Source organism: Balaenoptera musculus, chromosome 16 (assembly GCF_009873245.2).
Source record: "Balaenoptera musculus isolate JJ_BM4_2016_0621 chromosome 16, mBalMus1.pri.v3, whole genome shotgun sequence".
Taxonomy (NCBI): Eukaryota; Metazoa; Chordata; class Mammalia; order Artiodactyla; family Balaenopteridae; genus Balaenoptera; species Balaenoptera musculus.
Window position 1 is genome coordinate 53,570,852 of NC_045800.1, and position 25,974 is coordinate 53,596,825.

At 38.4% G+C, this 25,974-nt stretch overlaps 1 protein-coding gene and 1 pseudogene across 10 annotated transcripts in view; one reads left to right on the plus strand and one right to left on the minus strand.

The window, feature by feature from the left end:
• LOC118882846 lies at positions 1-25,490 on the plus strand (annotated as a pseudogene).
• The window catches only part of NRG3 (neuregulin 3), a 1,112,157-nt gene that overhangs the window by 180,370 nt on the left and 905,813 nt on the right, over positions 1-25,974 (minus strand). The gene's annotated exons all lie outside the window — the stretch shown is intronic.

A 25,974-nucleotide genomic window follows, 5' to 3' on the forward strand; every position in this document is an offset into this window, starting at 1 on the left:
ATGTTCTGCTTCAGAGAGCTTCGGTACAGAATGGAACGAGGGAGAGGTACTAAAAGCCATTCAATGGGGAAGAGTTTGTTCATCCTAGAAGTTCCCAGTGAAAAAGACCCCTGGATGGGTGGCACATTGAACTTCCAGTATAATATCCTGGCTCTCTCCTTGGCAAGAGCAGCTCTATTTATTCCCATTTAATTCATTTTCACCTAGTATTGTGGGGCACAGATCTTCATTCTTCCTGGGGACAAGTTCAGAGTTCAGGTTTAACTGAATCAAACGTGGGCCAATTTGAGCACAACAGTCCAGAAACAGAGGTAACAGAAGAAAAAGGTCTATAGAAAAGAAAAAAAGAACGACTAAGACAAGTGCCGGAAAGGCCACAGAGCTCTCAGAAAGGTAAGATTTATATGGAAAGAACATTTACATTTTTCCTACTTAAAACCCTTAGTCAGTGGGGTTTTAGACCAAGCTCAGGTCCATTTGACACTCAGCAAATTATTAAATATTGTTGGGCTTCAGTTATATCAGCTATTAAATGGTAATTTTGCTACTGTATCCTGGGACAGATCCAGTGAGTGGAGAAGAGGTAGAAGGTGATTCAGAAAGCAAAAGTTTCTAAAGAACTCCAAGATCCAGGAGGGTATATGACTTAGAAAACCATTAGTAGATTTGCTGAATTAAAGGGGAAGAGACAAAAGCACAAAACAAGACCCAAACCTGGGGCAATCTTTTCGTCAGTACAGAAAAGGGAAGAACATTCTTTATTTAAAAACAAAACTGATACAACAATTCCGTCTACTCCATAGAAAGTACATTTTCATTCAGGAAAACAATTTGTTACTTTCTAGTAGAAGGGTCCTCATTTATGAAAATACCTAGACAGTCTGCCTTATAAAATGAACACTCTCAGGGCTGATCTGGGAGACTAAGAACTTCATCAAAGAGACTACTTTTATCTACATGTTACAGTAAGGTGAATTTTGAGATTTCTAGGGCAAAGAGAATGGAGTTCAGATTCTCAGGGCATCAGAAGGAGAAGGAAGAAGAGGGTTCTAGCCACATGGGGGCAGGTGGAGAGCCCCAGAAAAAGATCAGAAACAGAAATTTTTGATGAGGTTAGATAGTGAGCCCAAAAACAATTAAGAAGAAAAGTGTAAAATTTTTTAATTGTAAGTTTTTGTTGTTATAGTAAACCATTATACAAACACCAACTCCATTGCCCCAAACCTTTGCTACTCCTTTGGCACATGGTGAGGAAATCAAAGAAAAGGGGTCATGCCCCACATCTGGGCCAAAAGGTAGGGAGCAGTCATTCAAGATGAGATGCAAGGAAGATCCTGAGTTCAACTAGATTAGGAAATAAAGCAAGAAGTACTGGCCATTTTATTGAAATTCTGGGGAAGGCATGATAAATTTCTTCAGGACGTCATAGCAATTAAAAAAAAATTCAAAGGTCAGTATGACCAAAGCCAACAATACATTTATATGGCTTTTGCAAGACTCTTAATTAAATGAGGAGGATAGGTATATCTGTAATGTACAATCTTAGAGCAATGATAATAAAACACTTATCTACAAGTAGGTCAACATGGTGGGTTTGGACTTTTACTCCAGCACTTATCAGCTATATGGCTTCTAGGAACTTGTGTAACTACTTCTCTACTCTGTAAAATGAATAAAGGCATAGACCCCACACTACAGAATTGCAAGCATTCAAGCAAGCTGCACATGCAAAATGCCGAGCAGACCACCAACTATGACAGTACTTTTTATTTATTTATTTTTTTAACATCTTTATTGGAGTATAATTGTTTTACAATTATAAACATGGTGTGTTAGTTTCTGCTGTATAACAAAGTGAATCAGGTATATGCATACATATATTCCCATATCCCCTCCCTCTTCTGTCTCCCCCCCACCCTCCCTATCGCACCCCTCTAGGTGGTCACAAAGCACCAAGCTTATTTCCCTGTGCTGTGCAGCTGTTTCCCACTAGCTATCTATTTTACATTTGGTAGTGTATATATGTCAATGCTACTCTTTCACTTCGGCCCAGCTTACCCTTCCCCCTCCCCATGTCCTCAAGACCATTCTCTATGACTGCATCTTTATTCCTGTCCTGCCCCTAGGTTCATCAGAACCATTTTATTTTAGATTCCATATATATGTGTTAGTACACGGTATTTGTTTTTCTCTTTCTGACTTACTTCACTCTGTATGACAGTCTCTAGGTCCATCCACCTCACTACAAATAACTCAATTTCATTTCTTTTTATGGCTGAGTAATATTCCATTGTATATATGTGCCACATCTTTATCCATTCATCTGTCGATGGACACTTAGGTTGCTTCCATGTCCTGGTTACTGTAAATAGTGCTGCAATGAACATTGTGGTACATGACTCTTTTTGAATTATGGTTTTCTCAGGGTATATGCCTAGTAGTGGGATTGCTGGGTCATATGGTAGTTCTACTTTTAGTTTTTTAAGGAACCTCCATACTGTACAAGCAGCTCATGAAGCTCAGTATCAAAAAAACGAACAACCCAATCCTAGAATCATACTTTAAAATGAACCATAATGCTTGTGTTTATAATCAGTTTGAAAAAGGAGTTGGGGGGACATACTTGTATTAACATAATGCACCATTTGGCAGAGTAATTAAGAACTGAAATTTTGGAAGCTGACCCTCTGTGTTCATAATCCAGTCTCCACTGCAAAACTTTTAGTACCTTTTAGAAGTTTTCTAGACTTCAGGCAAGTAACTTAACCTCTCTATGCCTCAGTTTCCTTGCCTGCAAAATGGGTATGATAATATCTCATGGAGTTATTCTGAGAATTAAATGAAATAATGCAAGCAAAGTCCTTTAAAAAAGTGCCTGGCACACATTAAGTCTTTGATAAATGTAAGTTGTTGTTATTACCACCTTGTGCTTAGGTTGCCAGTTCTCATAAGCTCCTCTGGGTCTGATGGATAACCGGACCCAAGCAGAAAAAAACAATCCTAGGCCTTTTGCAAAGGACGGTTGGTGATTCAGCCATGGCAGGTGGAGTACTCTGAAGTGAAATCTTCAGAGGTAGAGCTAGCAGGAGACCCCAAAAAATTTGGCTAGACCACTTGGGAAAGAAACTCAGTACTCGTAAGTATTCACTGTGACCTAATCAGGTTTATTGCTAAGAATGAAATGAAATGATATACATGAAACTGCTTTATAAAGTTTAAGGAAATATACTTGTGTTATTGTTAATTATTACAATATAGAAATTCAAAATTCAAAAAAAAACAAATTTTTGATCCTAAAACTCAGAAAACAATCATCTCTAAGGGTTTCACAGGGTGAAGTGTTTCCTCATGGGTCAGAAGCAGCTCTAAGCCCATCTGCTTTAGCGGTATCATGGCAGGACTAGAGAGCACTAAAATATTTAGCACAAAGATCAATAAATCTCCCCTTGGCTCCCCAGTCCTCCTTATTAGAAGTATTCTTGGATGCAGTCTCTAGGTTTTAGAATGTGCAACACCATTTACTAATAATGATCGTAATTAATATTATTTATAAAATTAATCCTAGACAAATCTCTAAATCCTTTTCTTGTTCTAATTTTTAATATATTAATAGTCATTTTATTTATTTTTCTATTTTAGCATAATTATAATTCATAGTACTCTACGAATTAGTGTGTTTGCCAAAATTAACCCAGTGATGTAAACAAATAATGGCCAATGAAAAGACCTATTTGTGAAGCTATATACTGATGTCATTGAAAACCACTTCATTATGAGTGCTTCGAATGAAATGTTTTCAACTGAATTATAATACAAACTACATCAGAGATCCAGATAAACCTGTACAGACAACTGTGAGCAAAGTTTTGTGGTGAAATGAAGAACATTCCTAGGAGTCAACCATGCCACCTGCAGAGAATACCAGTAACTTCTCCTAAGTAGCAGCCTTGTCAATCTATGTGTCTGGGACTGGGGCATCACCCACCAGGCCAGGCTGTGTCAAACACAGCTTGGAGCCCCAGTGTCCAAAACTGCTTTGAATATTAAAATTTGGTTTGGAAAAGATTGCCGCAATATAAAATCTCTAAATTGATTTGTTAGTGATTTCTACAGTTCCCTCCACAAATGTTTTCAACATGATCAGGTCTAGGAGGCAAGAGAATGGATTTAAATGAGATTATGCCACAAAAGATAACACATTTAATTAACAAATACTTTCAGAGCAAATATCAGATAAAACAGATAAAGGTGTGAAATGTTAATAAAGGTCTTTGCCCTTAAGATTATCATGCTATGGAGGAAAGGTCTCAGAAGGAAATAACTATAAAACAATAATACAATGTACAATAATGATACAAAAGAGGTATGGATAATGTTTTTTTTGTGTTTTTATTTATTAACCTCTGTAATTTGACTAAACCATCCAAAAAAAGTACACATTTCAGATATGGGAGTTCATTCTGTGGTCTGCCTTTAGTGATATGAGCACAGGTCTGAGTGACCGGTGCTTGCTAATAACTTTCTTGAGTCTTAGCAGGACTAAAAATGTCTTTCTGTTACTACATTTCAGGACAACATGCCAAGTTGTAAAATCTTGGTTTACATTTGATTTTTCTAACGGTTTTACAGATGTTTCTTTATTGCTTTCTGGTTTTGATTGTTGTAGAGGAGAAATTCGAATCTAGTCTGGTTTTCCTTTGAAAATGAACTAATTTGTATTTGGTAGAATTAAGCTCCTTATTTTTGCTTTAAGGTTAAAAAAAATTATCAGAGAATGTCTATATGTTAGTTTCTACTTAGTAATTTTACCTATATAAGGTAAGCCTTCTTGCCCTCAAGAGTCTTTATAGTTCTGGAAGATTTTCCTCTGTTAATAATTATTGATTCCAATCCATTCACCTCTTGCAGCATTTCTGTGTCCTGAGCTCTGTGTCATTCATGTACTCTTATGTTTACTTCATTTCCTGAGACGTTTCTTCTGCATCCTAAGTATGTTTTTTAAATTCATCTTTTGGTTCTCTAATTTGATTTTTAGCAATGTTGATTCTGCTTTTCTTCTATATACAGTAAAGATCTTATTTATATTTTGTCCACATTTTACTACAGCTTTAAGCACTATCAATTATTTTTCATCTAATCTAGGATTAAAAGAAAAAATATCTCATCCTAATATTTTATTTAATTCTGTATAAAAATATATTTCAAAGTAGATTTTATTCTGAACCTAAGCATCTTCATTGCCTAGTGTGTTCCAATAATTTGTCTTAAAAGAAAACTCATCTTTAAATTTGGGTTGATAATATTCAATATTTTGACCAGAAGTCTAGGTGCCTTGCTTTTCAAAGTGTGGTGCATGTACTAGGTTTTTCAACATCAACTGGGAGCTTGTAAGAAATGCAAAATCTTAGGCCACCCCCCAACCCAAACCTACTGAATCAGAATCTACATTTCAACAAGATCTCCTGCTAATGCATGGACACACTAACGTTTGAAGACAAGCTGGCCTACATGAGCAAGGTACTTGGTGGCTGGGGGTCATCTAAGTCAGCTGTGATCAGAGTAGATGCCAACACCTAAGCCAGTTTTTAAAGTTTCTGTTTATAAGGTGTGGAATGGAGAAAACATGCTTACCAAACTCTAATGTGACCAAAGACTATACGGTATCCAGCCCGCAAGTAGTTTTACATGTTTATTTAAACATCTTATCATGGTTTCTTCTCTAAAGCAGATTTAAACAGACAAGGCACATTAACTGAACATTTCAAAGCCAGTCCAATGGAAGACTGTTGGTGAATGCAGCTCTATGGCAGAGGAGGGAGGGGGAATAGACGGGAAGGACTTCCCTCAATCTAGGCAGGTGTTGAGATGTAGGCCAGTTATGTTCATAGTTTTATTTTGTTTTATCTCTAAAGGTTCAGTTAATTTAGAGACCACTGCTTTTATTGTCAATGTGTAATAAAGATGATGGATGGGCTTACCCAGGTAAGTGCGGCCGAATTGGGATATTCACAATGATTCCTTCTGCTTGTCATCTTTATTCTTAAGTTGTTTTATAAATATTACAATGAGATCTGGGAGGAAGGTGACTCTTAGCCCAGTGGGTCACTGCCATCTCCCCAGAATTCTGCCATTGTAGGAAAAGTGAAAATCTGTTAAAATTCCGAAAACATTAGATCTATACAAGCCCCTCTTTTTAAAAAGAGAGGATATTTCATTGGCATAAATTACTCTCTGCCCATGTGTTTATTCAATGAGTATTTAATAGACATTGGCATAGGCCCTGGTGATATGGCAGTAAACAAACAGATGAAGCTTCTTCCCTCATAGAGCTTATAATCTAGAGAAAATACACAGACACTATAAAAATAATCATGCAAAGATGGTAATAAATCATAAGGAACTAGAGATTACCAGGTATTTGTATGTGTCTACGCTCAGGAGAAAAATATTGCTATTTTATAAAGGGTACTCAAAGGAGCCATCATTTAAAAAGTGCATTTCAGCAGAGACTTGAAGGAAGTGAGGGAAGGAGACTTGCAAATGTTTAAAGGAAGAACACTGCAAGTAGAGGACACTCAAGGACACCAGTACATAGTAGGGCAGTAAAATATTTTATTTTAAAATTCAGGAAAAAAACTTAAAGACCAGAATGTTAATTATGCCCACTAAAATCAGATACCAAGTCCTGCTGTTTGTGGCTCCAAAATAACTTTTATGTCTCCCTGTCCACGCTACTGCCATGGTCCTAATTCAGACCCTCAGTATCTCTTGCTGGGATCATGATAGTGGCTTCATTTTTGGTCTCTTTGTCTTTAGTCACATATTAACCAAGTCTATCCTCAAGCAAAAATGTACTCATTCAACAACTCTGCATAAAGTTCTTCAAAGACAACCACGTGGAGAAAAACAGCACAGAGATCCACCACACACTCATTCAGGAAAGCCAATTCCAAATGGGTTTAACACTTAAATCTAAAAAGCATATCTTCAAAACTTTTCAAAGAAAATAGAGCAGAACAGATCCATGACCTCAGGCTAGGGTTACTTTTCTTAAGTAAGACACAAAATACACAAAGAATAAGGACAGAGTCTGACAAGTCTAACTATAGTATAATTATGAACTTGTGTTTATCAAAAAAATTCAAATAAATAAGCCATAAACTGGGAAAATCATTTGCAGTACACATAATTGACAAAAGGATGAGCATCCAGAATATGAAAAGACCACTTATAAATCGATAAGAAAAACTTTCAAAAACTCAAGTGGGCTTTTCAGAAAAGAAGAAGTATAAAAGTAAATACATTATACGAGGAAAAGAAACCCCTGCCTAATAATTGGATTATTGAAATGCCATTTACAACCTATTAGATTAGCCCAGATATTTTTTTTAAAGTACTTATTGACAAGGCCATGGAAAGCAGATTGTAAGGATGGGGTTTTAAGTCAGTGAAATCAATTTGGAAAACGATTTAGTATTATCTTTTAAAATTAAATATGAACATTTACTGCAACCCAGAAATAGCATCCTAGATATAGTCAATACTCTAGAGAAACTTTTTGCACAGGTACATGACGAGACATAGATAAAAATTTTATAGCAACACTGACAGTAGAAGCAAAAAGACAGAAACAACAAATAGCCATCATAAGGCTAAAATATAAATGAATTGGGAAAGTATGTTCTCTACAACTACATTAATCAACAGAGCTAAATCTCATTAATATAAAATTGAATTTTAAAAAGTCACCAGAGTAGGGGCAAGATGGCGGAAGAGTAAGACGCGGAGATCATCTTCCTTCCCACAGATACAGTAGAAATACATCTACACGTGGAACTGCTCCTACAGAACACCCACTGAACGCTGGCAGAAGACGTCAGACCTCCTAAAAGGCAAGAAAATCCCCACGTACTTGGGTAGGGTAAAAGAAAAAAGAAATAACAGAGACAAAAGAATAGGGACGGGACCTGTGCCAGTGGGAGGGAGCCGTGAAGGAGGAAAGGTTTCCAGGCACTAGGAAGCCCCTTTGCGGGCAGAGACTGCGGGTGGCAGAGGGGGGAAGCTTCGGAGCCGCGGAGGAGAGCGCAGCCACAGGGGTGCGGAGGGCAAAGCGGAGAGACTCCCGCACAGAGGCTTGGCGCCAACCAGCACTCACCAGCCCGAGAGGCTTGTCTGCTCACCCGCCGGGGCGGGCGGGGGCTGGGAGCTGAGGCTCGGGCTTTGGTGCTAGCCGGGAGGGAGTCCGGGAAAAAGTCTGCAGCTGCCGAAGAGGCAAGACACTTTTTCTTGCCTCTTTGTTTCGCGGCGCGCAAGGAGAGGGGATTCAGAGCGCTGCCTAAACAAAATCCAGAGACGGGTGCGAGCCGCGGCTATCAGCGCGGATCCCACAGCAACAGGGGCGCAGAGGGAAAAACGGAGAGATTCCCGCACAGAGGCTCAGCGCCGAGCAGCGCTCACCAGCCCGAGAGGCTTGTCTGCTCACCCGCTGGGGCAGGCGGGGCTGGGAGCTGAGGCACGGGCTTTGGTCGGATCGCAGGGAGAGGACTGGGGTTGGAGGCGTGAACACAGCCTGAAGGGGTTGGCGTGCCGCGGGGAGCCGGGAGGGAGCCGGAGAAGAGGCCTGCAGCCGCCGAAGAGGCAAGAGACTTTTTCTTGCCTCTTTGTTTCGTGGCGCGCAAGGAGAGGGGATTCAGAGCACCGCCTAGACGAACTCCAGAGGCGGGCGCAAGCCGCGGCTAACAGCGTGGACCCCAGAGACGGGCGCAAGCCACGGCCATCAGCGCGAACCCCAGAGACTGGTAGGAAACGCTAAGGCTGCTGCTGCCGCCACCAAGAAGCCTGTGTGCGAGCACAGGTCACTCTCCACACTGCCCCTCCCGGGAGCCGGTGCAGCTCGCCACTGCCAGGCTCCCGTGATCCGGGGACAACTTCCCCAGGAGAACACACGGCGCACCTCAGGCTGCTGCAACGTCACGACGCCTCTGACAGAACGTGGTTAAAGGAGCAGCTGCTTCGGGGGCTCTGGGTCACTCAAGCCGGGGGAGGGAGAGGTACGGAGGAGGCTCGCCCCGCCTCCTCCGTACCGCTCCCTCCCCCGGCTTGAGTGACCCAGAGCCCCCGAAGCAGCTGCTCCTTTAACCCCGTTCTGTCTGGGCGGGGAACGGACGCCCTCAGGCGACGTACATGCAGAGGCGGGTCCAAATCCAAAGCTGATCGCTGGGAGCTGTACGAACAAAGAAGAGAAAGGGAAATCTCCCCCAGCAGCCTCAGAAGCAGCGGATTAAAGCTCCACAAACAACTTGATGTGCCTGCATCTGTTGAATACCTGAATAGACAACGAATCATCCCAAATTCAAAAGGTGGATTTTAGGAGCAGGATATATTAATTTCCCCTTTTCCTTTTTTTTGTGAGTGTATATGTGTATGCTTCTGGGTGAGATTTTGTCTGTATAGCTTTGTTTTCACCATCAGTCCTAGGGTTAGGTCCGTCCATTTTTTTTTTTTTTTTTTACTTAAAAAATTTTTTTTTTCCTAATATATGTTTCTTAATAATTTTTTCCGTATTTTCTATTTTTAGAAATTAAAAAATTTTTTAATAAGTTTTTCATATTTTTTATTTTAAAAAATTAAAATTTTTTTTTCTTAATAAATGTTTTCCTTAAAAATTTTTTTCTTATTTTTTACTATAAAAAATTAATAAATCTATTTTTAAAAATTAAAAAAATTTTTTTCTGAATACATTTACTCTTAATAATTTTTTTTCTTATTTTTTATTATAATAGCTTTATTTTATTTTATTTTATCCTCTTTTTTTCTTTCTATTTTTTTCTCCCTTATATTCTGAGCTGTGTGGATGAAAGGCTCTTGGTGCTCCAGCCAGGCATCAGGGCTGTGCCTCTGAGGTGGGAGAGCCAACTTCAGGACACTGGTCCACAAGAGACCTACCAGCTCCACGTAATACCAAACGGCAAAAATCTCTCAGAGATCTCCATCTCAACATCAAGACCCAGCTTCACTCAACGACCAGCAAGCTACAGGGCTGGACACCCTATGCTAAACAACTAGCAAGACAGGAACACAGCCCCATCCATTAGCAGGGAGGCTGCCTAAAATCATAAGGCCACAGACACCCCAAAGCACACCACCAGACGTGGACGTGCCCACCAGAAAGACAAGATTCAACCTCATCCACCAGAACACAGGCAATAGTCCCCTCCACCAGGAAGCCTACACAACCCACTGAACCAACCTTACCCACTGGGGACAGATACCAAAAACAACGGGAACTACGAACCTGCAGCCTGTGAAAAAGAGACCCCAAACACAGTAAGATAAGCAAAATGAGACGACAGAAAAACACACAGCAGATGAAGGAGCAGGGTCAAAACACAACAGACCTAACAAATGAAGAGGAAATAGGTAGTCTACCTGAAAAAGAATTCAGAATAATGATAGTAAGGATGATCCAAAATCTTGGAAATAGAATAGACAAAATGCAAGAAACATTTAACAAGGACGTAGAAGAACTAAAGAGGAACCAAGCAACGATGAAAAACACTATAAATGAAATTAAAAATACTCTAGATGGGATCAATAGCAGAATAACTGAGGCAGAAGAAAGGATAAGTGACCTGGAAGATAAAATGGTGGAAATAACTACTGCAGAGCAGGATAAAGAAAAAAGAATGAAAAGAACTGAGGACAGTCTCAGAGACCGCTGGGACAACATTAAACGCACCAACATTCGAATTATAGGGGTCCCAGAAGAAGAAGAGAAAAAGAAAGGGACTGAGAAAATATTTGAAGAGATTATAGTTGAAAACTTCCCTAATATGGGAAAGGAAATAGTTAATCAAGTCCAGGAAGCACAGAGAGTCCCATACAGGATAAACCCAAGGAGAAACACGCCAAGACACATATTAATCAAACTGTCAAAAATTAAATATAAGGAAAACATATTAAAAGCAGCAAGGGAAAAACAACAAATAACCCACAAGGGAATCCCCATAAGGTTAAGAGCTGATTTTTCAGGAGAAACTCTGCAAGCCAGAAGGGAGAGGCAGGATATACTTAAAGTGATGAAGGAGAAAAACCTACAACTAAGGTTACTCTACCCAGCAAGGATCTCATTCAGATGTGATGGAGAAATTAAAACCTTTACAGACAAGCAAAAGCTGAGAGAGTTCAGCACCACCAAACCAGCTTTACAACAAATGCTAAAGGAACTTCTCTAGGCAAGAAACACAAGAGAAGGAAAACACCTACAATAACAAACCCAAAACATTTAAGAAAATGGGAATAGGAACATACATATCGATAATTACCTTGAATGTAAATGGATTAAATGCTCCCACCAAAAGACACAGACTGGCTGAATGGATACAAAAACAAGACCCATATATATGCTGTCTACAAGAGACCCACTTCAGACCTAGGGAAACATACAGACTGAAAGTGAGGGGATGGAAAAAGATATTCCATGCAAATGGAAATCAAAAGAAAGCTGGAGTAGCAATTCTCATATCAGACAAAATAGACTTTAAAATAAAGAATATTATAAGAGACAAAGAAGGACACTATATAATGATCAAGGGATCGATCCAAGAGGAAGGTATAACAATTGTAAATATTTATGCACCCAACATAGGAGCACCTCAATACATAAGGCAAATACTAACAGCCATAAAAGGGGAAATTGACAGCAACACAATCATAGTAGGGGACTTTAACACCCCACTTTCACCAATGGACAGATCATCCGAAATGAAAATAAATAAGGAAACACAAGCTTTAAATGATACATTAAACAAGATGGACTTAATTGATATTTATAGGACATTCCACCCAAAAACAACAGAATACACATTTTTCTCAAGTGCGCATGGAACATTCTCCAGGATAGATCATATCTTGGGTCACAAATCAAGCCTTGGTAAATTTAAGAAAATTGAAATCGTATCAAGTATCTTTTCCGACCACAACGCTATGAGACTAGATATCAATTACAGGAAAAGATGTGTAAAAAATACAAACACATGGAGGCTACACAATACACTACTTAATAACGAAGTGATCACTGAAGAAATCAAAGGGGAAATCAAAAAATACCTAGAAACAAATGACAATGGAGATATGACGACCCAAAACCTATGGGACGCAGCAAAAGCAGTGCTAAGAGGGAAGTTTATAGCAATACAAGCCTACCTCAAGAAACAGGAAACATCTCGAATAAACAACCTAACCTTGCACCTAAAGCAATTAGAGAAAGAAGAACAAAAAAACCCCAAAGCTAGCAGAAAGAAAGAAATCATAAAGATCAGGTCAGAAATAAATGAAAAAGAAATGAAGGAAACAATAGCAAAAATCAATAAAACTAAAAGCTGGTTCTTTGAGAAGATAAACAAAATTGATAAACCATTAGCCAGACTCATCAAGAGAAAAAGGGAGAAGACTCAAATCAATAGAATTAGAAATGAAAAAGGAGAAGTAACCACTGACACTGCAGAAATACAAAAGATCATGAGAGATTACTACAAGCAACTCTACGCCAATAAAATGGACAACCTGGAAGAAATGGACAGATTCTTAGAAATGCACAAGCTGCCGAGACTGAACCAGGAAGAAATAGAAAATATGAACAGACCAATCACAAGCACTGAAATTGAAACTGTGATTAAAAACCTTCCAACAAACAAAAGCCCAGGACCAGATGGCTTCACAGGTGAATTCTATCAAACATTTAGGGAAGAGATAACACCTATCCTTCTCAAACTCTTCCAAAATATTGCAGAGGGAGGAACACTCCCAAACTCATTCTACGAGGCCACCATCACCCTGATACCAAAACCAGACAAAGATGTCACAAAGAAAGAAAACTACAGGCCAATATCACTGATGAACATAGATGCAAAAATCCTCAACAAAATACTCGCAAACAGAATCCAACAGCACATTAAAAGGATCATACACCATGATCAAGTGGGGTTTATCCCAGGAATGCAAGGATTCTTCAATATACGTAAATCAATCAATGTGATACACCACATTAACAAATTGAAGGAGAAAAACCATATGATCATCTCAATAGATGCAGAGAAAGCTTTCGACAAAATTCAACACCCATTTATGATAAAAGCCCTGCAGAAAGTAGGCATAGAGGGAACTTTCCTCAACATAATAAAGGCCATATATGACAAACCCACAGCCAACATTGTCCTCAATGGTGAAAAACTGAAACCATGTCCACTAAGATCAGGAACAAGACAAGGTTGCCCACTCTCACCACTATTATTCAACATAGTTTTGGAAGTGTTAGCCACAGCAATCAGAGAAGAAAAAGAAATAAAAGGAATACAAATCGGAAAAGAAGAAGTAAAGCTGTCACTGTTTGCAGATGACATGATACTATACATAGAGAATCCTAAAGATGCTACCAGAAAACTCCTAGAGCTAATCAATGAATTTGGTAAAGTAGCAGGATACAAAATTAATGCACAGAAATCTCTTGCATTTCTATACACTAATGATGAAAAATCTGAAAGTGAAATTAAGAAAACACTCCCATTTACCATTGAAACAAAAAGAAGAAAATATCTAGGAATAAACCTACCTAAGGAGACAAAAGACCTGTATGCTGAAAATTATAAGACACTGATGAAAGAAATTAAAGATGATACAAATAGATGGAAAGATATACCATGTTCCTGGATTGGAAGAATCAACAGTGTGAAAATGATTCTACTACCCAAAGCAATCTACAGATTCAATGCAATCCCTATCAAACTACCACTGGCATTTTTCACAGAACTAGAACAAAAAATTTCACAATTTGTATGGAAACACAAAAGACCCCGAATAGCCAAAGCAATCTTGAGAACGAAAAATGGAGCTGGGGGAATCAGGCTCCCTGACTTCAGACTATATTACAAAGCTACAGTAATCAAGACAGTTTGGTACTGGCACAAAAACAGAAATATTGATCAATGGAACAGGATAGAAAGCCCAGAGATAAACCCACGCACATATGGTCACCTTATCTTTGATAAAGGAGGCAAGCATATACCGTGGAGAAAAGACAGCCTCTTCAATAAGTGGTGCTGGGAAAATTGGACAGATACATGTAAAAGTATGAAATTAGAACACTCCCTGACACCATGCACAAAAATAAACTCAAAATGGATTAAAGACCTAAGTGTAAGGGCAGACACTATCAAACTCTTAGAGGAAAACATAGGCAGAACACTCTATGACATACATCACAGCAAGATTCTTTTTGACCCAGCTCCCAGAGAAATGGAAATAAGAACACAAATAAACAAATGGGACCTAATGAAACTTAAAAGCTTTTGCACAGCAAAGGAAACCATAAACAAGACCAAAAGACAACCATCAGAATGGGAGAAAATATTTGCAAATGAAGCAACTGACAAAGGATTAATCTCCAAGATTTACAAGCAGCTCATGCAGCTCAATAACAAAAAAACGAACAACCCAATCCAAAAATGGGCAGAAGACCTAAATAGACATTTCTCCAAAGAAGATATACAGATGGCCTACAGACACATGAAAGAATGCTCAACATCATTAATCATTAGAGAAATGCAAATCAAAACTACAATGAGATATCATCTTACACCGGTCAGAATGGCCATCATCAAAAAATCTAGAAACAATAAATGCTGGAGAGGGTGTGGAGGAAAGGGAACTCTCTTGCACTGTTGGTGGGAATGTAAATTGATACAGCCACTATGGAGAACAGTATGGAGGTTCCTTAAAAAACTACAAATAGAACTACCATACGATCCAGCAATCCCACTACTGGGCATATACCCTGAGAAAACCATAGGTCAAAAAGAGTCATGTACCAAAATGTTCATTGCAGCTCTATTTACAATAGCCAGGACATGGAAGCAACCTAAATGTCCATCAACAGATGAATGGATAAAGAAGATGTGGCACATATATACAATGCAATATTACTCAGCCATAAAAAGAAATGAAATGGAGGTATTTGTAATGAGGTGGATGGAGTTAGAGTCTGTCATACAGAGTGAAGTAAGTCAGAAAGAGAAAAACAAATACAGTATGCTAACACATATATACAGAATCTAAGGAAAAAAAAAAGCCATGAAGAACCTAGTGGCAAGATGGGAATAAAGACACAGACCTACTAGAGAATGGACTTGAGGATATGGGGAGGGGGTGGGGTGAGATGTGACAGGGTGAGAGAGTGTCATGGACATATATACACTACCAAATGTAAAATAGGTAGCTAGTGGGAAGCAGCCGCATAGCACAGGGAGATCAGCTCGGTGCTTTGTGACCACCTAGAGGGGTGGGATGGGGAGGGTGGGAGGGAGGGAGATGCAAGAGGGAAGAGATATGGGAACATATTTTATATGTATAACTGATTAACTTTGTTATAAAGCAGAAGCTAACACACCATTGTAAGGCAATTATACTTCAATAAAGATGTTTTAAAAAAAATAAATAAATAAGAAATAAAAAATAAAAAAAATAAAAATAAAAACCATTAAGTACTACAAAAAAAATAATAATAAAATAAAAAGTCACCAAAATATATGTTAAGTATTTTACAATTTAAATGAGTTCCTGAAATGGGGTGCTGCTAATCAACAAACATAAGGTTTCAGTCATGCAAGAGGAGTAAGTTCTAGAGATCGGCTGTACAATGTTGTGTTTATAGTCAACTATACTGTATTGTGCACTGAAAACTTTGTGAAAAGGGTAGATCTCACATCAAGTATTCTCTTCACAATAAAAGATAGATAAATAAACAAACAAAGAAACAAACAAACCATATATTGTGGAGACGTGTACAAATTTAAGAACCTTATCCCCTGAAGAATATTTAGATTTCAGAGGGGCATAAAGGAGACCTCAATTGTTTTACTCATGTTGTGGTATGTTAAACTGGGTAGATGGGAGCACAGTATTGTTTTTTGTTATATTTTACATATACATAATATGTATTCTTTGAATAAATCATATATTTCATAATTTAAAAAGAAGGAGAATGAGTGTTAGAAACAGAAAATCTTGGCTTCAAATCCCAGATGCTCTACTTTGTGTAATACACTGTAAGATTCACCATTTTCCCCCTCACATATAAAATGGAAATGGAAGATTAGATTGCACAACATGTACAATCACTAGCACAATGCTTGGCACATGGCACGTACTGAATAAATACTGAATATTATGGGTGAGGGTTCTTTAATGACTTCTCATGGCTTGTTCCCTTCTTCATATGACTTATGTGCTGCCTTGAACTGGCCTCAGCCGGCCTGTCCAGCTTCATCTCTCACCACTGCCTCTTCTCATTGCTGCTCCAGCCATATGCCATCATTCCAAATTTCTTTGCCTTCAGTTCCAAGCCCATTTATCTGCCGTTATCCCTCAAATCTCAAGATAAATCACACCTCTACTGTGAAGCAGACATCACTGTAGCACTGACTCCCGATGTAGTAATTTAGTGTTTATATGACTCCCTCACCATAGTATTGTCAACTACATAAGGACAGAGATCATATCTTTTATCATCACTGTATTACAAGAAAACATGCAAAAAATAAACAATAAATATCTATTGAACAGATAAAATCATAATTTTGGGATAACCTTAGTTCTCTACATTCTGGGTTGGATTTTTTAAAAAAAAGCATGTATAAATTTATTAATCATGAGTAGATGAAGGTTTTGTTGCAAAAGAAAAATAATGAAGAAGTATTTCGAAAAAACAAAATATAGTTTAATTGTAAATATTTTCCTATTCTAAGGCTATGTAAAAAATACATATATAATCATCTATGAGAGAACACACACATCTATATCATCCTAAGAACACCATAAAATTGAAACAAACAAAATATATATATATATTTAATTATATAATGTCATTTGTCCACCAAGAATAATAAGTAATCCATAATGGCAAAATGGAATGAGTGAATTTCTTTACCAGGTTTAAATCAATCATTATATTTATTTCCTGGGACATTTAGTAAAATGATCCAAATTAGTCTTGTATCATTCTGATTTAATTTAGTGATACCCATTGTAAATAGAGAGTGTGTTTTATAACCTAGAAATGGCTAAAATGAAAAAAAGAAATTCTAAGGTATTTATTCAAAATAACTTCTTGATATTTTGGAGGTTTTTTCTTTTCTTTTTACTACATATGCACAAATAATCATGCTCAAGGCACATATATAAGAGCAATTACTTAAGGAAGATGAAAAATGAATTGGAAATATGTGCAGAATGTATGAATTAACCCATAAATGTTCTTTCTTCACTATACAAATGGAAAACACCAGATCCATTGCCACCTTATAATAAATGGAGTTAATTTGCTGGAGAAAATTGTAATAGATGTTAAAAGATGAAGAAGAAAAGGAATTGTCTGTGAGAAAAGTAAAGAAAGAAAAAGAATTTGAATAGTGCTATGAAATCTCCCCAGACTGTTCTTACAAAAATTAAATGTGTTTTGCGGGGAAATAAAAATAAATTTGTTTAAAGTATACCACATGTTTGTCTTTGCAGTCATAGAAGATGAGAAATAGGAACAAAACAAAAACAAAAAAAACACCCTGCTTCAGAGGCATGTTGTATAAATCAGTACTTCTCAGTCTTTAATATGCATATGATTCATCCGGGGATCTTGTTAAAATAAAGATGCTGATGCTATTTAGTCGGGGGTTGCACTCAAATTCTGCATTTCTAACAAGTTCCTGGGGGATGCTGGTGTTGCTGGCCTGCACCACACTTTAAGTTCCAGAGATAGAGGAGACTACATTGTAGTTCCACATTGTAGTCCCACAGTCCTACACTGTAGTCCCACTGTAGTCCTAGCTCTGCTGCATATAATGATGTCACTTGGATGTGTGGCAGCCTCTGAGCCTTAGTTAGATAGATCTAGAAATAATACTTTGCTCATCTTGTTGTTGTGAGGTGTTAAGATGATGTTAGTAAATCTCCAGGAACAAAGAAGGTATCCAATGACCATCAGTTCTTTCTACTGAGTGCTTTAAAAATTATTTGTTCAAACTGATGTTACTGAAAATGCAATTATTATGTCTCAAGCGTAATGAAAATAAATAGGGCAAGATATCACCTAAATAAATCAAAAATTAGATGTCATTTCATTTTTATAACATTTATCTTTTTATGTACTTTGACAGATGTCTCATTTATAAGCTGAACATTATTAGAAGGAAAGAAATTGTTGGAAAGGTACTGCAAAAATTTGGAAAAGAAAGAGGCTAAAACACATTTTTAGATGGTGACTTCCTCCCATGACATTTTTGTCTGAAAACCAATCAGAACCTTGGCAGCAAACAGTGTTCAGGAGAGCTGTAGTTCCATCAAATTAAAGCAAGGAAGGATTGAAGTAAAATGGGAGCTTGAGTCTTTCAAGTGTATGTAGAAAATGAGTAGAAATGTTTTAAAAATAAAATGATTAGCATCAGCCAAATAGGAACTGAAAGTATTATCAACAAAGAGTGTCTTAGAGGTTACCTAAATGATGCATTAACCTTTCTACAACAGACTCTATCAGAAACACTTAGGATCAACTAAAGAGCAAGATGAGACTTGTCTAGTTTTGCGCCCTGGTTCCAGAATCCCTATCAGACTGCCATTTACATCATTTGTGACTAGGTTTCTGTTTGCTATTCCATAATGATTCTCTTTTCTCCTCCTGTTTAGCTACTCTGGAATTATGTACCAATGGCACACGACAACTCCAAAAGGCAGAACAGAAATGTGAAACAAGAACATCTTAAAATTAATGCCCTTTCTAGAAAGAAACACTCAAAAAGTCTCTAATTATCAGGTTTGATTTAAGGAGGGCTTCCTTTAGTTGCATTTCTTATAGCAATTGTGGGTCCCTGAGGAGAAGCCTCGCTTCTATCCACCACCTTGTCCATCTTCTGCTAACATGTGATGCGGGAATGACCTCTGGACGCTTTGTCTCTACTATGAATTTTTATAAAAATAGCAAAAACTTAATAAAGATGAAATCATATGGTCCAATCATACAAATAAAAGAAATAAAAAATAATGGTGTCATCCAAATATTCAGACAACCTGCCATAACTCCAGACCTTAACTGTCATCACCATAGTTGGAAACACCTATAAGTCATGTTTATAAAAGAAGGTGGCAAAGAGACCTCAAGAGGGTCTCAGACTTCTTTGGGTCTCATGCCTGATCAAAGGTCACATTTGATATTTCCCTGGGATGCCACCTGCTTTCTGAAGAATATAACACAACACACCCAGTGTCTCTGTAAAACAAAATAAATAGTTCTCTATCGATAGACCAGAATGAAATACTATTTTTTAAAAAATATTTTTAAGAAATCACCATTACAAGAGAAGAGCTAACACCTATCCTTCTCAAACTCTTCCAAAATATAGCAGAGGGAGGAACACTCCCAAACTCATTCTACGAGGCCACCATCACCCTGATAGCAAAAACAGACAAAGATGTCACAAAAAAAGAAAACTACAGGCCAATATCAATGATGAACATAGATGCAAAAATCCTCAACAGAATACTAGCAAACAGAATCCAACAGCACATTAAAAGGATCATACACCATGATTAAGTGGGGTTTATCTCAGGAATGCAAGGATTCTTCAATATACGCAAATCAATCAATGTGATACACCATAATAACAAATTGAAGGAGAAAAACCATATGATCATCTCAATAGATGCAGAAAAAGCTTTTGATAAAATTCAACACCCATTTACGATAAAAACCCTCCAGAAAGTAGGCATAGAGGGAACTTACTTCAACATAATAAAGGCCATAAATGATAAACCCACAGCCAACATCGTTCTCAATGGTGAAAAACTGAAAACATTTCCTCTAAGATCCAAAGTTGTCCACTCTTACCACTACTACTGAACATAGTTTTGGGAGTTTTAGCCACAGCAATCAAAGAAGAAAAAGAAATAAAAGGAATCCAAATTGGAAAAGAAGTAAAACTGTCACTGTTTGCAGATGACACGATACTATACATACAGAATCCTAAAGATGCTACCAGAAAACAACTAGAGCTAATCAATGAATTTGGTAAAGTAGCAGGATACAAAATTAATGCACAGACGTCTCTTGCATTTGTATACACTAATGATGAGAAATCTGAAAGAGAAATTAAGGAAACACTCCCATTTACCATTGCAACAAAAAGAAGAAAATATCTAGGAATAAACCTACCTAAGGAGACAAAAGACCTGTATGCAGAAAACAATAAGACACTGATAAAAGAAATTAAAAATGATACAAACAGATGGAGAGATATACCATGTTTTTGGATTGGAAGAATCAACATTGTGAAAACGACTATACTACCCAAAGCAATCTACAGATTCAATGCAATCCCTATCAAACTACCAATGGCATGTTTCACAGAACTAGAACAAAAAAATTCACAATTTATATGGAAACACAAAAGACCCCAAAAAGCCAAAGCAATCTTGAGAAAGAAACATGGAGCTGGAAGAATCAGGCTCCTGGACTTCAGACTATACTTCAAAGCTATAGTAATCAAGACAGTATGGTACTGGCATAAAAACAGAAATATAGATCAATGGAACAGGATAGAAAGCCCAGAGATAAACCCACACACACGGTCACCTTATTTTTGATAAATGAGGCAAGAATATACAATGAAGAAAAGACAGCCTCTTCAATAAGCGGTGCTGGGAAAACTGGACAGCTACATGTAAAAGAATGAAATTAGAACACTCCCTAACACCATCACAAAAACTAAACTCAAAATGGATTAAAGACCTAAATGTAAGGCCAGACACTATAAAACTCTTAGAGGAAAACATAGGCAGAACACTCTATGACATAAATCGCAAGATCCTTTTTGACCCACCTCCTAGAGAAATGGAAATAAAAACAAAAATAAACAAATGGGACCTAATGAAACCTCAAAGCTTTTGCACAGCAAAGGAAAAGCTAAACAAGATGAAAAGACAACCCTCAGAATGGGAGAAAATATTTGCAAATGAAGCAGCTGACAAAGGATTAATCTCCAAAATTTACAAGCAGCTCATGCAAATCAATATCAAAAAACAAACAACCCAATCCAGAAATGGGCAGAAGACCTAAATAGACATTTCTCCAAAGAAGATGTACAGATTGCCAACAAACACATGAAAGGATGCTGAACATCACTAATTATTAGAGAAATGCAAATCAAAACCACAATGAGGCATCACCTCACTCCAGTCAGAATGGCCATCATCAAAAAATTTACAAACAATAAATGCTGAAGAGGGTGTGGAGAAAAGGGAACCCTCTTGCACTGTTGGTGGGAATGTAAACTGATACAGCCACTATGGAGAACAGTATAGAGGTTCCTTAAAAAACTAAAAATAGAACTACCACACGACGCAGCAATCCCACTACTGGGCATATACCCTGAGAAAACCATAATTCAAAAAGAGTCCATGTACCACAATGTTCATTGCACCACTATTTACAATAGCCTGGATATGGAAGCAACCTAAGTGTCCATCGACAGATGAATGGATAAAGAAGAGGTGGCACATATATTCAATGGAATATTACTCAGCCATAAATAGTAACAAAATTGAGTTATTTGTAGTGAGGTGGATAGACCTAGAGACTGTTATATAGAGTGAAGTAAGTCAGAAAGAGAAAAATAAATACCATATGCTAACACATATATATGGAATGTAAAAAAAAGAAAAAAAAGAATAAAGACACAGACATAGAGAATGGACTTGAGGACATGGGGAGGGGGAAGGGTAAGCTGGGACAAAGTGACAGAGTGGCATGGACGTATATACACTACCAAATGTAAAATAGATAGCTAGTGGGAAGCAGCCGCATAGCACAGGGAGATCAGCTCGGTGCTTTGTGACCACCTAGAGGGGTGGGATAGGGAGGGTGGGAGGGAGACGCAAGAGGGAGGAGATATGGGGATATATGCATATGTATAGCTGATTCACTTCATTATGAAGCAGAAAGTAACACACCATTGTAAAGCAATTATACTCCAATAAAGATGTTAAAAAAATTTTTTTAATAAAAATAAATAAATAAATAAATAAAAAGAAATCACCATTACATAAAATTTCCCTAGAGCCACATTTCCCCCTCCCTCTCACTGGATATTCCTGGACAAATTTGAGAATAAAAATCTTTAGCAATAGCAGCACCATATTAAAAAAAATTTGATCTGAAGTCAGAAGTCTTTGAAGCAGGCCTGTTTCCACTTGCCTATATGGTCCACTGAATTTAGAGTCTTTAGTCGGAAATAGATCTTAACGATTACAGAGCTATGTCTAATTTTACAGAGGAAGACCATGAGGCTCAAGGAGCTTAATCAATCTTCCCAAATCATAATAAACTCATTAGATGCATCTCCATGGAGACCAGGCTGGTTCAAGTTCGTGCCAATTTTTTCACACTCTAATATGTTAGCTTTGAAACTGATGTGTCTACTTCTATTCTCCAGGTACCTTTCCACCTTCCAGTAGATTTCATAACAGGTCTGAATGGACCTGCATGATCCAGCAAGGGGAAATCTCTCTTTCAAGCCAACTTGCTTTTCACTCGTTATCCTCTAAATATATTTTCCTTCAGTCCACTCCTAGGACAAGCTTATCTCTTTCCCACAACAGGTGCAGGTTGAAGTTATTCCTTCTACTATCATTCTCCCTGGGTTCTCCAAGTCACTGGTATTTCTCATGTTTGCATTTCAGCCTACATTTCATCACACATATGAGCCTTCATTGGAACCCCCTTTGCTATCCTCTTCCACAGTTTCTTGTTATTGTATCCATACTGCCAATGAATCTCAGTTACAACTAATAGGTGATAAATAAAATGTATCACTTTTACTCCACTAGAATGACAGTAATACTATTAAGACAAGCGTCTTGTATTTTTTTGTTCTCCAAGGACTCACCAATCGGTGCTTAGCTTAGAACTCTGCAGACATTATACACTAACTCTTCACAAAACGCTATAGATAGGTACTCCATCATCTGGGCTAAGTTAGGTACTATCATATTCACCATCAAGATCATCATTAATATCATCTCTATCGTGTATGGAAGAAGACAAAATGTTTGTTTGAACAAGATACTGTTGACAACTCCAAGATATAATAGTGGGCCATTAGGCCTCAAAATGACCTTCCTCAATAATCTAACCATTCCAATAAGCACACTGATTTTGTACTATCATGTTGATAAACACAGGTTATCATACAAACTGGAACTTGCCATTAATCTCATGCCTGACACTGGATGGCTAAACTTTAGAGAACAGATGAGGTCCAAGCCTTCTTCTATAGGGAAATATATCTGAATAGTGAATTTATTATCATACTCTTACTATTTGCACTTACATATTCATCTGCTTCATTAACATTAAAAATAAGTTAATTTAAACACTAATTTGAGTTTTCATATAACTCAAGAGTGATCTTCTAAAGCCAAATTTTAAGGGAAAAAAGCAAGCAACATTCATTATCTGTTTAGAAAGAAATTTATTTGCATACTAAGATGCTGTTGATCCTAAAAAGATATAGTTGTAAATTTTAATGAAATTATCTGCCCCAAAGTCTTTTTTTTCCAATCATTAAAAGAGCTGTTTGTTGAAAGCCAAGAGATGTCAACTAAAAATAATGTACTTGTCAAGAGTACAAAGGTATAGCTTTTAAACAAAGGAGAAGCCATATCACATGGAAATTTACCTAGGGTACCTCTGCTTTAGGGGATATGCTGAGCTATGCAATGCAGACCAACTCTTTCACTGAAAATATTAGGATAAGTTGTTAGTATAAAATTAAGTGAAATATATTTTTAAAATCTTCTTAGAAGCACTGTAGAGTGGAGGTGATAACAAGGATCTATCAGGCCAATATCAGGTAAGTGAGACTGTATAAAGTGGTAAACAGAACAAGGAAGCCTCTTTTGCCCTCATAAATTTCACCAATCACAACAAAACTGAACTTTGGCTTGGATGGCCAAGGCCCACCCAAGTTTAGGACTATAAGTGCAGTCTCTTAGAAGGAAGCTAGACCTGAAAATAGCTAAAAATTTGAGATAAACTTTAAGCAGAAAACAAAACCATCATTCCCCACACAAGGGAATAGCATGAAAAACTAGTTGAGCTGATTAGCAAAGGGAAAATAAAATTCCCTGCCAAGTCATAACCTCAAATCCTTTTCTTACATGAATGTAGTTCAGATTCACCTGAGTGGTCCAAGGAGTCTCAAGACATGAATTCAAAGACTTCCAGGCACTTAGGATGCCCAGGCACTAAGATAGGCAAATGCAAAATTAAAAAAGAAAAGAAAAAGGGCACTTTCATTCAAGTCTTCACAAGTCCTCAGAATAATTTACACCAGTAATTTCTAAGGAAAATCACCAGCACAAAATAAAAAACCATTAAGTACACAAGAAAACAAGTTTCCACGAACAAGAACCAACAGTGAAAACAACAACAAATTCCTATATCAGACATGGTTTTTAATGTAGCTTACTATGTTTTAAGAAAAAGAAAAAAGTCAAGCTAGAAAATATCTATATGTAGCATGGCATGGTAAAATATGACCTAGTAGTTTTGGGAAAAAAGGATAATTGCTTGAGTGAAAGCAATCAAGATTTGAAAACTGGATAGAATTACTGTCAGATTAGAAATAGCGAAAGAGGTGCTGGGGAAGATGTAGCAGCCTCTTCTCCGAGCCACCCCTATGCCTCCGGACTTCATTGGGGCCAGCAGCCGGCAGACCAGGGGCCCAGGGCCGCGGGCTCAGCCAGCTACCACGGGCTCAGCCAGCTACCACGGGCTCTGTGTCAAACCAGCAGTTTGCAGGTGGCAGCGCCAAGGGGCCAGAGGAGGCGCCAGAGGACGCGGCCCGGGCCACCGAGGAGCCGCAGTGGCTTGCTGCACGGGGCCGGCATCTGCAAGTGGTTCAACGTGCGCATGGGATTCGGTTTCCTGCCCATGACGGCCCGCGCCGGGGTCGCACTCGACCCTCCGGGTGGATGTCTTTGTGCACCAGAGTAAGCTGCACGTGGAGGGCTTCCGGAGCCTGAAGGAGGGTGAGGCCGTGGAGTTCACCTTTAAGAAGTCAGCCAAGGGCCTGGAGTGTATCCGAGTCACCGGCCCTGGCGGGGTGTTCTGTATTGGGAGCGAGAGGCGGCCCAAAGGGAAGAACATGCAGAAACGCAGATCAAAGGGAGATAGGTGCTACAACTGTGGAGGTCTAGACCATCACGCCAAGGAATGCAAACGGCCACCCCAGCCCAAGGAGTGCCACTTCTGCCACAGCATCAACCATATTGTAGCCTCGTGTCCACTGAAGGCCCAGCAAGCTCCCAGCTCCCAGGGAAAGCCAGCCTACTTTCAGGAGGAGGAAGAAGAGATGTATAGACCTGCCATGCTCCCAGAGGCCCAGAATTGAGCCACAGTGGGTGGGGGCTATCCGTTTGCGATCAGAAAGTTTTGAGGAACAGGCGTCAATCGGCAGAGTGGAGAAAGGGGGGACAGTGTGGGTAGGGGCAGCTGGCACTGCCATATATCTCAGGCTGGGGTCCACAGCGTCACCCCCTCTTCCCTCTTGGTGGGGGGAAGGGGTGAGGCAAAGGAACTCCAATCACGCTCTATCCAAATGCACCTGAGGGCTTTGGGGGGGTAACCCTCCCTGCATGCTTTATCTGAGTCTCCACCCCCAGAATCTCCAGGTTTTGAAAGTGGCCTGGATGGGGAAGTTGTTTTACTCTTAAAGAAGGGTATGGAATAATATTTCCCATGCCAGAGTGAAAAGATTAAGCATGAGACCAGATTGATGGACACAAGCCACTACCTTCTGTGGGAGGAAATATCTCAGGGGTAAGGCAGGGTTTTCCACATCTTGTCTCCTCATAACCCCCTCCTGGGACAGAGTG